The following is a 14,644-nucleotide window of genomic DNA, read 5'->3' on the forward strand; positions in this document are numbered from 1 at the left end:
TCACTTCTGTTAGAGATACAAGGGAGGTACTTGAGTCTGACTTTCATCTGCCCTAGTATTTTCTCAACAGCAAGGCCTCCCTGATTAACTCCCATTGCAAAAATTGAATTTGGCCACGGGCCAGCTGGACCTCAAGTGAACAACAGCAAGACAGTGTGGTCTGTGAATCCCTGAGCAATGGCACAGTCAGGTTGATCATGAGGGGAAAGGGGAATCAGAAATGTTTGCCCAGACTGCTGGGCTCGGCAGCTGGGCTGGGCTCTTACGAAAACACTGTTCTCAAAAAAATTAAGAAAAGTTCTGCAATATTAGCCAACACTGAGCCACGTGGCAAGCTGTATTTAAAAGCTGAATGGATTTGTTTTAAGCTAAACAACAACCTTGGCAGGGAGACCACGAGTTGATAAAGAAACAATGAGAAAACAACCATGAAAATGCAGAATCTCCAGACACCTCAAAGCGAAACACCAGGTTCCAAGGTGGCCCATGCAGCAGAGTAAATACCCCAAAGCAGAATTTCTCAGGCAATGGCTGGTGAGAATTTCCCAGTGATAAACTACACCAGGAGGTGTCAGTGTCTCCTACCTCTGCTCTGTGTGTTTGCTGGGGGTGTTTATGGCAGGAGCTGCAATAGTTTGCAGCTGGGATTCTGGGGTCTGTTCAATGGAAAGCTGCCTCCGCCTTAAGCAGAGGAATGGGACCAGCTTTCAACAGCAGCAGAGTTTATAGGGGTCAGTAGGGGAATTAAAAGTTCTGTTTGGTTTTCCAAATGGAACAGGGGGATAACCTACCTGGAGGAATGCAAGTCCTGGGTTCACCCCAGTGAAAACGATCCCTAAATAAGAGCAGAACACTTTAGTCAGGCAGCCCAAGTTAATGTGGTACCCTGCTGAAGGGAGGTTTGTAAAACAACAAAGTGCATTATCTCTCCGGAGGGCATTTTACCTGAGGCCCTTCCACTCTTGTCAGCCTTGGCCAGTTCAACTTTGCTGAGGCAGATGAGGACCCAAGTGAGGAAACTGCAGCACAAATAAGTTCTGAGCCAAAGATGTTGTGTGCCCCCAGGAGCTGCTGGTTGTACCTGCAGCACCTTGGGCTCAGTTTAAAGGACAGGCTGTGCCCAGCCTGGCACACTGACTGTGAACACATCCATCAGCAAGGATGGAAGTCATGCCTGGGCAATAAAATGCAAACGGAGTGAGATTGCTGAACTGGAAATGCTCAATGTCACACAATGGGGCCTGTGTTGGTGCTGGCAGCCAGGAGGGCTTAGGGTAGCCCTGCTTGTGGTGGTGACATGGGATCAAGCTTCTTTTCCCAAAGAGAGAACCCCCAGGACCTCAGAAAGCTGTAGTTTACTTTGGAGCTGTGCAGCAGCTAATGATTCTCTTAGATGTTTGGAGGAAACCTTTGGAAGAATAAGCGAGCTTCTTTTGAGGGCCCAGACTAGAGAAAAGACTTCCACAGCACTCAGAAACCCAGTCCCTATGTGCAGGGAGAGCAGCAGATGGTCATCAAATCCCTCTGAGGTGCAGCGAGAGGCTGGGCAAGCTTACACAGGGTTGGTGCCACATGGTGGGCACTCACTGCTAGACCCCAGAATGAACTACACCACCCAAAACACATGCCTGTACTGGGAGAGTCCTGCTTTTTCCATTTCCAGAAGATACCTCCTTGGCAACTGCAAAACACACTCCACTTTTGCAGGCTAGAGCAGGTGCTCTAGGTACCACTGTGTCCACCTCAGGGGATGACAGCTGCTATGATGCTGGCCCGTGACCAATCCCAAACCCTTTGTGCACACAGTGTGTCTCCTTTCACAGTCATACCCTGCTCTTCTTTATTTGAAAGTAAATTACTCTGTAGGTCTGATGCCAGCACTTCAGATTCTACAAGATCCTGATGTAGTGTAGCTCCAGTAAGGTTCATCTTAGTGGGACTGGAGGGGAAAACAAGAGGCTTTTGTCCTAGGGGAGATGCCTGGGTGAGAGAAAACACCAGTTTCCCTGAGGCACACTGGCTTTGTACACCTCAGGATCCAAACTGGCAAAGACCTCAACATAATATCAGTTCCTCTGCTCCCTCTTGCAGAGGATCTGGGGTTCAGGGGTACAAATCACATGGGCCAGACTTTCACCCTCTCCTTCACAGCATCTCTTCTGCTTGGGTGGGCAGTGCAATAGCAAGGGAGCACCGAGTGACAATACCTGCTGCTATGGTTGCTGTCCTTATGGTTATGGGTTTTGTGTATGCTAGTGGAAAAGCCAAAATCTGCACTAGTAGTGAAATCTGTGAGGTTTTATGGAAAATCTGGCAACTATGGCCCTGTCATCTATGCCAGAGCTGGAGGTGTCTTGTAATTTTCTAGAGTTTCCCCTGAGATCCCCCCCCACCAGTCTCCCATCTTTCTTACTCCAATGGGAGCAGAAGCTCATCACCCAAGATCTGTCCCATACAACATCTGCTTCACTTCCTTTTGCCTGGAGTGCCAAAATTAAATTCTGCCTCTGCAGCTGGGAAATGTCAAGCTTTGCCCAGACCTGTGCCCACACAGGCTGCAAAGCTCAGAAAAGCCCAAGGCTGAAGCGCTCGGCTCAGACTTGTTCTCCTGGCTTTGCTCACCATCACTCCTCATCACGCCAAGTGTGGACATTGTGGTGGCTGTGGTGGAGTCACAGCCCTGGCCTGAAGTCCTTGCTATCAACAAGATGCCCTTTATGAAGTGATTTCTGTCAGAGTCATTTAATGGGAAGTGTTTTGCCTTGTTTTATCTCAGTCGGATGCCTCGGTGGGACCGGTGGGAGGTTTGCTCCAGCAGGGTCAGTGTCTCATCCAGGAGCCAGAGGCTCTCAGAAGTGGCTTTTCTGAAATTTGTGACTCACAAACTTGTGTCTGGCTCTCAGACGAGAGAGAGAGATAGAGGAAGGATGAGTAAATAGGCAGACTGGTGCAAGTTTCATTCTAGGCTCTGCAAATTGCTTTAGCTACATTAGAGGTGGTGGTGGTGGGCTTTAGAGCAGCAATTCCTTCCTGCTCCTTCCCTCTGAGCAGAAAATGAGAGGGTTTCACTTCCTCAGCAGGACCAAAGCATAGGGCTAGGAAGGGGAAATGACTCCTCACACTTACATGCTGTGGGGGCCTGAGAAGCAGCACGGCCATGAGAAGTGCACAGGGCTCCATCACTTGTTGTGTTTGCCCAGGAAACCTTCACCAAAAATCTGTTGCATTTCCCACCAGCCTTCCCCCCTGCCTGAGACCTGGAGGAGGAAACTCTGCATGACAGGGAGGAGTAAGGAAAGAGGCAGCAACAAGAAGCTGGGTAAAACTTCATGTGTCCCATGTCCCTTCATGCTGGATACCTGCTTCACACATGGCGGGCAAAAAGCTCCCAGGAAATTATTTCAGAATATGCACAAGGTTAAAAGAGAGTTGTTGTTTTCCTGCTGGCTACAAGAGAGTCAAGAGTACAGCTACACACCTGGCTGCAAGTATTTAATTATTGGAAATTTGAATTATTGGAAATGTGAACTTCACTTGATGCATTTAGAAATAATAGCTGTATTTGCCAGTAAGGCTTCTGATACAGTGACAAGAGAAGCTCCTAAGATATTTGTGGGTTTTTCACTCCTGGAATTGGTTTGTCTGGTGTTAATGAAAGTCTAGGCTATGTTTACAAGTTCCTCTATTGCCAGTTGGAATTGTTTTCCATAGATTCTATGGGGAAGGGGCCAGAGTTGTGAATATGGCATTTTCTGCCTGGAAGTTGGATCTGTGTACCCTAATAATGTACACAAACTAACACATCCCTTCTTGTTTATCTAGTTCAGCCTCTTGTGAAATATTTCTATCAGATTCTGTGCATTTTCGGTCCAACTGCTCTGAATTTAATTACCCAATCTTGCTAAAACTGTTTAAATGCAATTAGCCAATGCAATTAGCCAATAATAGAATAAGTCAAAAAATTAAAAGCAGCAGAAAAAAAAAAAGAGAGGAGGACAAAAGAAAACAGAGGCATTTGCATCAGATTTCTTAAAATTAATTTTCCTATTTGACAGTATGGAGGGAACAACCCTCTGCAGGTAGAAAAAGATTGGTTTCTAAGTGGGAAAAAACTAGAATCATCACTAGAATTCATTCTTTGAAAATAGTTTCCCATCTGAAAATGCTAATGCAGGGAAGACTTTGTGCCATTTTCCCTGAGGTCCTCTTCAGGCCCCAGGAGGCACAAGAGATGGTGTTGCCTTGTTCCACATGAGCGGGAACAACAATGGTCAATGTCCTGTGAAGAAAAATGCATCCAGAACTTGCTGGAGCTGGCTGGGGATGCTCTCCCACGAAAGATGCAGAGTTCTGGGGGAACCATTTGGGGATGAAGTGGGAGCTTTGCTCCAGGTGTGCAGGCAAATGCTGTGTGATGCCCAGCAGCAGTATCTGAAAAGTTTGATCCCCCTTCACCCAAAATGGTCCTTCCAAGGACATCATATGGTCACTGACTCAGCCTTTACTGAGAGGCCCTGAGGCTGAGGGCTGCTGATCAGCTCAGCCCCTTTCTTTGCTGGTGCCTCACCATTTTCTGCACCATGTGAACAACCACATTAAACCTCCAGACACCAAATGAACACAGCTCTCCCGGCTCAGTAACAGAGGTTATAAGCCAGATTAACAAGTCAGGACTTAATTCTATGTATTCACTTTTCATCCTTCATTTCACTAATTAAGGAAGAAACCTGGGCCATAAATTAGTATGATTAAAGCAAATTAAGCAGTGTAGAGTACACCCTTAGCTGTACAGCTCATGTAACTGTGCAGATCATAGGTTGCTCCATCTGTACTTGTTTGCTTAGCCCACTCTGGACAAAGTCCTAGTAGAATTTGAGCATTTAATTGTCAACTCTTCTTTTTTTATGGTTCACTGCTTGTGAGCCCACAGATTGGACAGACATCCAATCTGTGACAAAGGGACAAATCCTGCCCCATCTGTCCCACTGGGAATGAACTGAATCAACAAGACAGGCGACTGCTCTGCCAAGGGTGGGACATGGCGATGCCCGGCTGCTCCTGCTGCACTTTGGATTGAACAGAAACTGGAGGAAGTGGTCTTTTACCCTGGAGGGATTTCCTACCTCCTACCTACCTTGCAAGACCCACCACAGGGACCTCTTGTCCCCATCACCTTCCGCTTTTCATAATTTTGAAATTTCAAATTTCTCAAAATTTTGAAATCTCAAAATTTCTCCTGAACACTTTCTCTGTTTCCAGCTGGGAGAAAGTCCCAGTCTCCCATCACAGGACTCACAGTGATAATTCATCCTTGTGCACATCCTGGAGAACCCTTGCTGCTCCCCTGTCTTTCTGCTCAGAACCAGATCATTCAGGGACCAAATACCACCCAGCCACCACTTGCATTAATGTGCTGCAGCCCTGGGGGCATCCAAACCCTTCTTGGCAGTGCACACGGTGTCCTGAAGAAGAAATCATAAGAACATCATCATTTAATTCTGAGGAGGTAAACCAGAGAGATCAAAATGATTTGTACTCCCATCTCCAGGCTGCACTGAGGTGAAAATGCCATGAGGCTTTTGCAGGCAGATCTCTGACCGATCTCTCCTTAGCTAAGCCCAGCTGAACATCTACCTCCCTTCCTGTCTTGTTAGGAGCTGTGGCCCCTGCAAAGAAAGGCAAGTCGGGATTTGGGATGGATGCAGGGAAGGAAGGGCAAACCTCCAAATACCAGTATTTTTCTGAGCCCCTAGGGTGTAGGTGAAGCAGTGCATCTGCTGGCTTGAAGTGGATATTGTTAGTGGAATTTTGGATGCGTTTTGGATTAAGCATCATGCAGCACTCATAAGGCTCCACTTAGCTGACATGTCTGAGCCCTGCCTGAAAATCTGATCTCCCTGTCATTACTCCTAAAGCTGTCTTTGCCTCTCCTTCTTTCTTTTCTGATCCTTTTCATCCTGGCCAGTTGTAACACGCACCTCCCTGTTATGTTCTTCAGTTGCGCTGCTCTGTTTTTACTTGAACTAAATCGTACTCTTTGCTCTTTTCTCCCCCTTTCCCAGCATTGGCTGGGAATTTCCTGGTGCAGGCAGTTTGTTTTCTATGGTTTTACTTCAGCTGAGTTTGGTTATTAAATTTGGTTATTAATTTTGGTTATTAAATGTGCTTTCTTCTTTCCAGGGAGACTCCTGGTCCAGCCTCTGAGCTGCTTTTCCAACACATGAAGTGTTTCCTCGTCTTTCCTCCACTCCAAGATTTTGTTGTATCCTTAAAATGGTAGCAGTAACCTTGGACATCTCTATTCCTGTCCCATTTTCAAAGGACACAAGGTTTAGTTAAGGGTGTAACATAGTAAGCTATGTTTACTATGTGTGGAAATAGTTGCTGATTCCCCCACTTGAACACATGAACCAAATTTAATGAAGGTGGATAGAGGGTCAGAGGGCTCAAAGACTTCAGGTTCTGAAAAGTCTCATGAATATATCTGAGTGAGCAGACAAGGAAAGTGCTCTGTGTTGCCTAACAAAAAGGCAAAATAAACACTGAATTTTGGGCTAAAAACTCAAAAATATGATCCAAATGTTCCAGTACCAAAGGCAAATTAAGAGCATGCACTTATTTTTCTTTCAAACTTTATGCTTTTGAAACCATAAAGTCTCATGCTTTTGGAGGGACCTGACTCTTGAATTTTAAACCCTCGGGTATGGAAGTGGTCTTGCTGGAGTCTCCTTGGAGCCAGGAGTAGTTAATAGACCATCTCAATGCCCGGAGAGCAGAGCCTCATCTCCTTCTTCCTGCTGGTTCGCTGCCATACCATTCCTAGAGGCAGGAAAGCAATGCTCACAGCCTGGAGCTGCGCTATGGAGTCTGGATATGTGATCCAGGTGCCAGAGGGGACGGCATGGGACAAAGCAGATTTAAGAGCTGGGTGTACTGGGAAATCCTGGGCATGTCTCTTCACCTTCCTGTGCCTCCGCTTCTCTACTCATCCCACAGAAACCCTTGATAGGGTGGGGGTTTCCCTGATGTGTCTGTACAGCACCTACTACTACAGAATTCCAACCGTGAGCGTGCAGGGAGGGAGTGCACCAGGTCCTAAAACAAACTAGTTACAGGCACAACAATCTCACAGGATCGGCTTCACCTTAGAGAGCAAAGGGGACAGCCTGTCTTGTAAGAGTCATTGCTCCGGGGCTTTGTTCCTTGGATGGGTTCCCCTTGGCTAGGGCTTATCTCACAGCCACTCATCCCAACAACACCGAGGAGATAAAAAGCTAAGGCGGGGTAAGAGGAAGAAATGTAAGAGCAGGCAGGAAAGGAAGGCAGAAACTGGGACAGTGAAAGCAGGAGACAGCTCTCAGGTAGTTGCTGATTCAGGGCAAGATATTCCTACTGGAAGACTGAACGCTTCCTGTGTGCACATCCCCGGCATAACCAGCCAGCCTGGAGAGGGTCAGCAGTGCTCCTCTGAGGAACACGACTAAGAACAGCCACGTTTGCTACCTACAGTTCCCACACGAAAACTCTCCTCAGCTGTAACCCAGCTCCTGCCACCATGCAGACAGCTATTTACAGGATTTCAATGGGTAGGGCCGAAACGACTCCATGTCCAGAATTGCCACTGCCAAAGGAAGGAGATGGGGGTCTTTGCAAAGGGCTTTAATAATCTCTGTGTTGCTTTGGCTGGCAGTTTTCGGCATGCATCCCACATTCTTCAGCAGCCCTTTCCTTAGCAATGAATGGGCTTTTTAGCACACTCTCATAATGGTCTCTTTTCCTGTGGCACTCAGAAAAAAACTTTCAGTCTGCTCCAGCAGCTGCCTCTGCTGCCTCTCCTTACCCACCAGAAAGATGTGGTGGTTCTGCTCAGCATATCCTCTGCTCAGAAAATCCTGTGCTCAGCAAATCCTCTGCTCAGCATATCCTCTGCTGCCAGTGGAGCCACCTCTGAAAAAAGGTGGCACATGAGCAAGGGGTGGAGGGTGGCTTTGCCTCTCTTCACTTTTCTCAAAGCTCCTTTGCAAGCTCGGGGGTAACAAGGCTGAGTTAGAACCTCTACACTCACCCCCAAGAAGCACCAAGACCATGTGTCCCACAGATCAGCAGCCCTGGTGCAGGATCAGGGGCTTCACTCTGGGGCTGGACTCCCTGCTCTGTGGCTGCACTGGGCCAGAGGTGAATTGCACTGCCTGATGCAGGAGGTCTTGGCTCTGACTCAGGCAGGTGGAAAGTTCATGCTCCTCTTGCCTTGTTTTTCTCATCTTAATTCCCAGCTGGGCTGTTATTCCAAAACTTGCATTAACAGGACTGTTACATAGCCACAGTGGTGTGTAATATACTCTGCACAGGTATGTTATTGTTTGTTTTGTTTTGCCTGGTCTTCATAATGATGCTGCCTCATTAGGGAGCTAAAATTGCTTCAGTTCAGGTGAGTAAGAGGGCCTTTGGAGCTCCCAGCAGGTATCTCACATACCTACAATAGCCTAGGCAGCTTTGAAAATTGTACAATAGATAAAGTAAGCTCATATTCTCAAAAGCTTTGAAATCACTGAGAAATACACACCCCAGAAAAACATCAGGTACCTATGTACTTTCCTAGGTCCAGCTAAGAAATGTGTCTGAAACTGTGGACTTTAGCAGCAAAAAGCTAATTTTCCATGATGCAAACACGTTGGGAGGAAAGGGATAGAGCAGCAATGCAACACCCTGCTGGGACTTCAAAGACTTTGAGGTTATTTTCATACTAACCTGCAGACTCATCACACACAATTCTGTGTTTCTCCTTCCTTTTAAGAAAGAAAATGCATTCTGAGTGTGCATTTACCATTTTCCTTAGCTATATGCCACTGCCCTGTATTTCCACACATTTTTATGGCTCTTTTCAGGATTAAAGAGAAAATCTGCATCAGCCATTCCCCCATATCAGGATAACTACTTTGTGAATCACATGGAGAGCTGGGACAACAGTAAACATAAAGGTAAGTTTTAGCTAGGTACATTGGCACACACACTGGGAGATGTGTCTCTGCTTGACTCCACCAACCCATCCCTCATTAACAGCATTTGATTCCAACATGCAATTCCATAACTTGCCGAAGGGTGGAAATCTCACAGGAATTGTATTTCTGTGAGTTTCACAAAAATAGGCAGGATGTCTGATGAGAAACCTCTGCTGAGGAGCTGCCTGAGTTACCTCTGAGCAGAAAGTCAAGGACTGACAGCCTCAGAGACCGACAGACTTATTAGACTCATGAGCCTAATAATGTCTCCTGAGCCAGAATGCCAAATTCCCATCTGCATGAAGGAGGGAATTGCACTTGGTGGCTGAACAGCAGCCTTGGAGGACAGAGGCAAAAGACTGTAACACCTTCTTAAATCTGTATCTCAGAGACTGTAGCAAACATAAAGATTTTCAGTGGATGCAGTCCTAGTAGCTACCTGTCTCCACCAGGAGAGGTGCAGAGGGTGACAGAAGCATGCAGTGAGCTCTGCAGAGGACTAATCACTTCTCTGGAAAAGAGATGATGGGGTTAAAAACCACAGCAGATGAATTTCCAGGTGGAAAATTCATGGAAGGCTTTTAAATCAAAGCACCACCTGGAAATATCTGAGTTGCAGATTGTTGGACACTTGGAAAGCATTCTCTGAAAATAGCACATTCTTGCTGTGCTTACCCTTATGTTCTTTTCCAGTGACTTCTCAGAGATGTGCTGGCTCCCACAGCTCCTTGGTGTGGCCACTGTCACATCCTACAGTGAGCTGGGGGTATGGGAAGACAGCCTGACAGTGGGCAAAGGACAGCTGCCCAGTCCTCTGTGTTCCTTGGCAGAAGCTTTGTCATTCCTGCTCGCTGTCATCCCAGTTTACTGTCACCCATAATCAGGGATACACTGTTCATTGTCATCCCGTAATCAGGGATAAAATATGTAAGGATAGAGATTCCCCTTGTTGCTTCTAGCCACTGAATCACAATCAACACTCAGAAATTGCTCTCACTTTTTTTTTTCTCCCCCAGTGTAGCTTTTTATAGCATGTAAATTAATGCACACTCTGCTTGTGTATGAATCCTTGAACGCCAGGCAAACCCTCAGATGTCCAACTCACCCAGTGACAAGGGACTCTGTCAACCCACTGCCGTGGAAGAAATCAGCAGGCACTTGGAGCATTTTCAAGCTCTTCATTCAAGCATGCTTCCCATGGCTGAGATGCTCTGGTCGCTTCCCTCACTTCTTCAGTAGCAAAGCTTCACTGTAAGAGATCACACAGCTTGTTTTCACATCAGCCCTTGCTTGTTTTTAAAAGCCTGACCCTGAATTTCCTCCACCAGCTAGAGGCAATGTCCCCTGCTAGGACAGGTTGTCACACATCCAAGATCTTGAATGTCTGCACTTGTTCTTGCCCTTTCCCCCCCTACTTTTCCCTGCTTTTCCTTGCTTTTAAACTCAAAGAAAAACCTCAGGGAGAGCTTATGAAGGAGAAAATTCTACTGTTCTTGGGGGGTGATTGGTTTTTCTTCATGTTTTTATATTATGATGGTTTTAAAAAAGGGAAGAACACACACAGTTGTAAAATTACTCCTGCCTCAGTATAACTTTGTTTCCAGAGCCATCAAATGATCCTTAAATAAGGTACGTGTGTGTGGGTATTATTCTATATTTTTCATCTTCTTTCTGGTAAAACTGCATGTGCCTTTGAAGGATAAAGTTAAATATTTACCCTGGGTCAACCATGCCTGTCTGCAGAGTTTCTATTTTGTCGGAGTTTGGGCAAGCAAGTGGTATTTGCAAAATTCCTTGCCTGCCTCTGCTATTAAAAAATGCATTTACAGATTACTTTTTTTTTCCTACTCAGAATATTTTTGATCAGGTGTGAGCACTTAGCCAGCCTGGAGAAATGCTAAATCAAGATGTGACACTGTGGTAGGATTGTGTTTGCAACTGTGTTATTTCAGTTGCTGGCCAGGAACCTAAATGAAGCAGGACCAGAGCAATGTTCTTTGGTTCTGTCATCACAGGAAGCCAGGGGGTTTCTTTCTGTGTTTTCAGATGTCTTGAAATCTGGCTCCTTCTGCTAAATCCAGGTAACTATGCATGGGTGGCTGGTCCTGCACCCAGCTTGCAGTGAAGTGAGCAGGCCAGGGGCACTGGGAAGAGCTGAGGAACACATCTCATGTTCCTCCCAGATGCAAGCAGAGAGGACTTCTGCAGAGGGGCTGGAGTCTCTCCAAACTGCTTGGCATCCCAGAGCACTTTCTTGGTGCAGTCTTCTTGCAAAGTCTTCTTGCCAAACTAAAGTCTGCATACCAAGAAAGTGCTCTGGGTCTTCCTGCCACAGCTCACAATCTGTGGCTCTTCTGAGGACTTCGTCTTGCTCAGTAGAGAACAAGATCTCTCCCATGTGCTCTTCATGAATCCTCCTCAGAAAAAGGCCACACTGTAATACAGCCCCTTAGGACACTGCAGCCTGCCCAGCACATCTCCTTTGGGGTGTTTGGGAGCACCTTTATTCAAGCTTCTTGTGAAAAACATGATTATAAAATGCAACTCCTTCCTGCCCTCTTCCCTTTCATCTTGTTCCCTCCTCCCCACCATGCCTTTGAGGCATCAGTCTTCAAACTGCTTCAGATCAAAGCAGTTGCAGGAGATGACTGAAGGATGACTTATCTGGAAGCCTGCTGATGTTTCTGTTGGATCTCCCAAGAACAGAGAGCAAACTGCAGCCAGACCCAAGGAAAAAGCTGCAGAGGACCTTGCCATTCTGAAGAGAGGGAAATAGAAGCAGGAAGACAGGGGAAGAAGAGATGGCACAGTGATTGTTCCCTGCACTCCTGCTGCTATGCAGGTTTGTAGGAAGCGTGGCCTGAGGGCTACTCTAACCTGTGCCAAATGCTGAGACTTGTATGTATCAGGCAGGAGACTCAGGGAGCTGCAAACAGCTCTTTGAAGGCCTTCCTCTCCTCCCCTGGCAAAGACATTCAAATCTGATTTCTTCTAGTCTTTGTGTTGACCTTCTCTATGTGTGGAAAACAATCACCTCAGTTTCCTAGGGGCATTAAAATCCTACATTTCTAGGAAGCTAGATTACATAGACCCTATTATAAGCATCCATCTGCACTGACGTGCAGATGAAACATAGAAAGGAAGGACTTGATTCTCTTAGAGCCATTAAGATTTTTTCATTCCTTCCACTGCGGTTGGAATTTCAAATATTTACCATCAAAAACTGGTCTCAGGTTGAATTTGACTGGAAAACAGCATGACATCTTCTTTCCTGGGCCAGTGGTGAAAACTATATTGCCTGTTTTTTCACTGAAAGCAAAAAGATTTTTTTAAATTTTATTTAAAAGGGTTTTTTTTTCTGATTGTTTTGTTGTTGTTTCATTATCTCTCTGCTAATTTCTGGAGAAAGCACCCTAGCCCTATGCAGGTCAAAACCACTTAAGCCAAATAAAGAATCTTCAGGTTCCAATGGGGAATGTCAAAATCCCTAATTTAGAAGCACCAGCGGGGTGGACATTGGAAACCCGCAGACTCACTCACTGGAAAGCTCCCAAGATCTACAAGGGCTGAAATGAAAACATGACACAATGGATCAGTCAACGATTACTACTGAATAAGCCAGCAGGCTTCAGGGTTAATCACTGCAGCCATCCATGAACTCTCACAGGGTGGAAAAACAGTTAGCTTTGCCTAGAACGTCTTTGGGATGATGTCCATTTGTGTGGTGGGAGGTTCACGTGCTCTGTCGTCTTCTTGTTGGCAAAAGCATTGTCATCTGGAGATGTGTCAAGAGAGGAAGGATAACTGTTTGGATCAGTATTTGAATCAAAAAAATTAAGAAGGGGGAAAGATGGAAGGGGAAACTGGGGGGAATTCTCATGGTGTCATTGTCCAGGAAGGTCAACATCAGCATCCCTATGTCAAAGTGTTCTTTTTGAAGGGTTGGCTGTCACCAAACAGCCTCAGCATGGTTTCAAGAACTTTTACTGGGATCTACAGTTCTGGAGGTGTGTGTTCCTGCAGGTCACCTGGCTCTTCTCATGGCACTGCTCTGAGCAAGGTCAGTCCCACAAGGACATGGGGGATATTCAAGGAGAGAAGGAGTCTACTCTCATATAGTGGAAAAGGTTCTGTGTTAGTTCTTGCTCTGGTCTCATACACGTGCTGCTATCAATGAGTTTTCTAATTTAATACATTATTCTTGTTGACACTTCCCTGAATTTCTCCCCTTGGTTTCAGTTTGCACAAAGGAAAAGTATTTATGTTTGTTGTTTGGTTTTAGAATCTTTTCTCAACACAGAATAGATTTCCATATTTTTATATTTATTTTATAATTTTCTGTTGTAATTTCTTTTCTGCTTTTCTCTTCCCCTTTTCATGGGTAAGTGGAAAGAAAAAAGGATGAGATCAGGAGAGAATTGCAGGGAAAAATCCAAGGAAAAAGTGAAGAATGATATTTTCACAAGGAATGCTCTGAAAATATTAATTAAAAACCACTTTAGAAATCTTCAGTATTCTTCTGACCGTTTTAGAAATCTCCATGTTCTGATGGAGAAACAATTACATTGAACAATAACTTGTCTATTATTCACAAGCCTATTTGCAGAAAAAATTTCAAACCTGATTTTAAATGATCTACATAATTTTTTGTTCCTTTTGAGGTTTGTAGAATTTGTCTTTAAAAGTGTTTGCAGACACTTGCTTTTTTGTGTAGTCTTTGTTTCCTATCTCTGCTGATTTGATGGTACATTGACTCACAGACTTCCACAAACCAAGTGTTATTCAAAGGGAAAGTTATCAGAGAAAAACAAATCAACAAGAATTTGCTGGTAGAGTGAGTCTAATTTCAGTGCAAGAGCGAATCAAGAATTTTCATCAAGCTCTAAAAGTGGTTGGTGGTGGACACAACTGCTTGTCAGTGGTGTTGTTACATGTTTACACATGGACAATTCCCAGGAGCTCCAGCCATGGTATAGCGATCTTCGGGTCTATCCATGAGACTGGAAAGCAGAAAAATCTTATTAAATCAGGATTATTGTCCCATCACACCCTGTTCAGCCTCTTTAATTAGCGCAGTCTACTTGAAAAGCAGATGTATGGCTGGTTGTTTGCACAGCGTGTTTTCTGCTAGGCTGTGCTTTGCTGATGTCAAGGGAATGAACTGAAATGGAGCCCCTGACAGAGTCCAAACACCAGCTGGAGCTCCTGGAAGTGCCCTTGTGAGCAAACATGACAGTACTGCACCCACGAGGCTCTTGTGTGGGTTTGAAAGCCCCACGTGGCCCATGTGTTGTCACAGAAAAAAAGCTGCTGCTTTTGGCACATCTCAGGTGTCACCCCAGGAACTGATCAGGGTGCTCAGGGCCGTTTCAGACCCAAGTGATGAGAAGACCCAGAAGGCTCAAATTAATTCCTGTGGCTCATTTGTCTGTAGAGAAACTAAAGCAGCTACTCTGATATCTGAATAAACCAGAACTTCTCATCTTTTCAGGGACTTCTTCTCACATCCCATTTCCTCGAGCTGTACCACAGGAGCCATCAGGATCCATCTATCTACACCTGTCTGCTCCTCAGACAACCAGCTAGTGTGGTCAGACATGGGTTTCCTCAAGGAAGGGTGCTCAGAGTCCCTGTGTCCACATCAC

The 14,644-nt window shown here is 45.5% G+C and overlaps 1 long non-coding RNA gene across 1 annotated transcript in view; it reads right to left on the reverse strand.

Annotated features, from left to right (window-relative positions):
* The window catches only part of LOC136359648 (uncharacterized), a 42,032-nt gene that overhangs the window by 25,896 nt on the left and 1,492 nt on the right, over positions 1 to 14,644 (reverse strand). The window contains exon 2 of the long non-coding RNA XR_010743312.1: positions 10,105 to 10,248. This is a non-coding gene — a long non-coding RNA (uncharacterized lncRNA). The remainder of the gene's footprint in view (positions 1 to 10,104; positions 10,249 to 14,644) is intronic.

The sequence above is a fragment of the Sylvia atricapilla genome, chromosome 3 (genome assembly GCF_009819655.1).
Source record: "Sylvia atricapilla isolate bSylAtr1 chromosome 3, bSylAtr1.pri, whole genome shotgun sequence".
Taxonomy (NCBI): Eukaryota; Metazoa; Chordata; class Aves; order Passeriformes; family Sylviidae; genus Sylvia; species Sylvia atricapilla.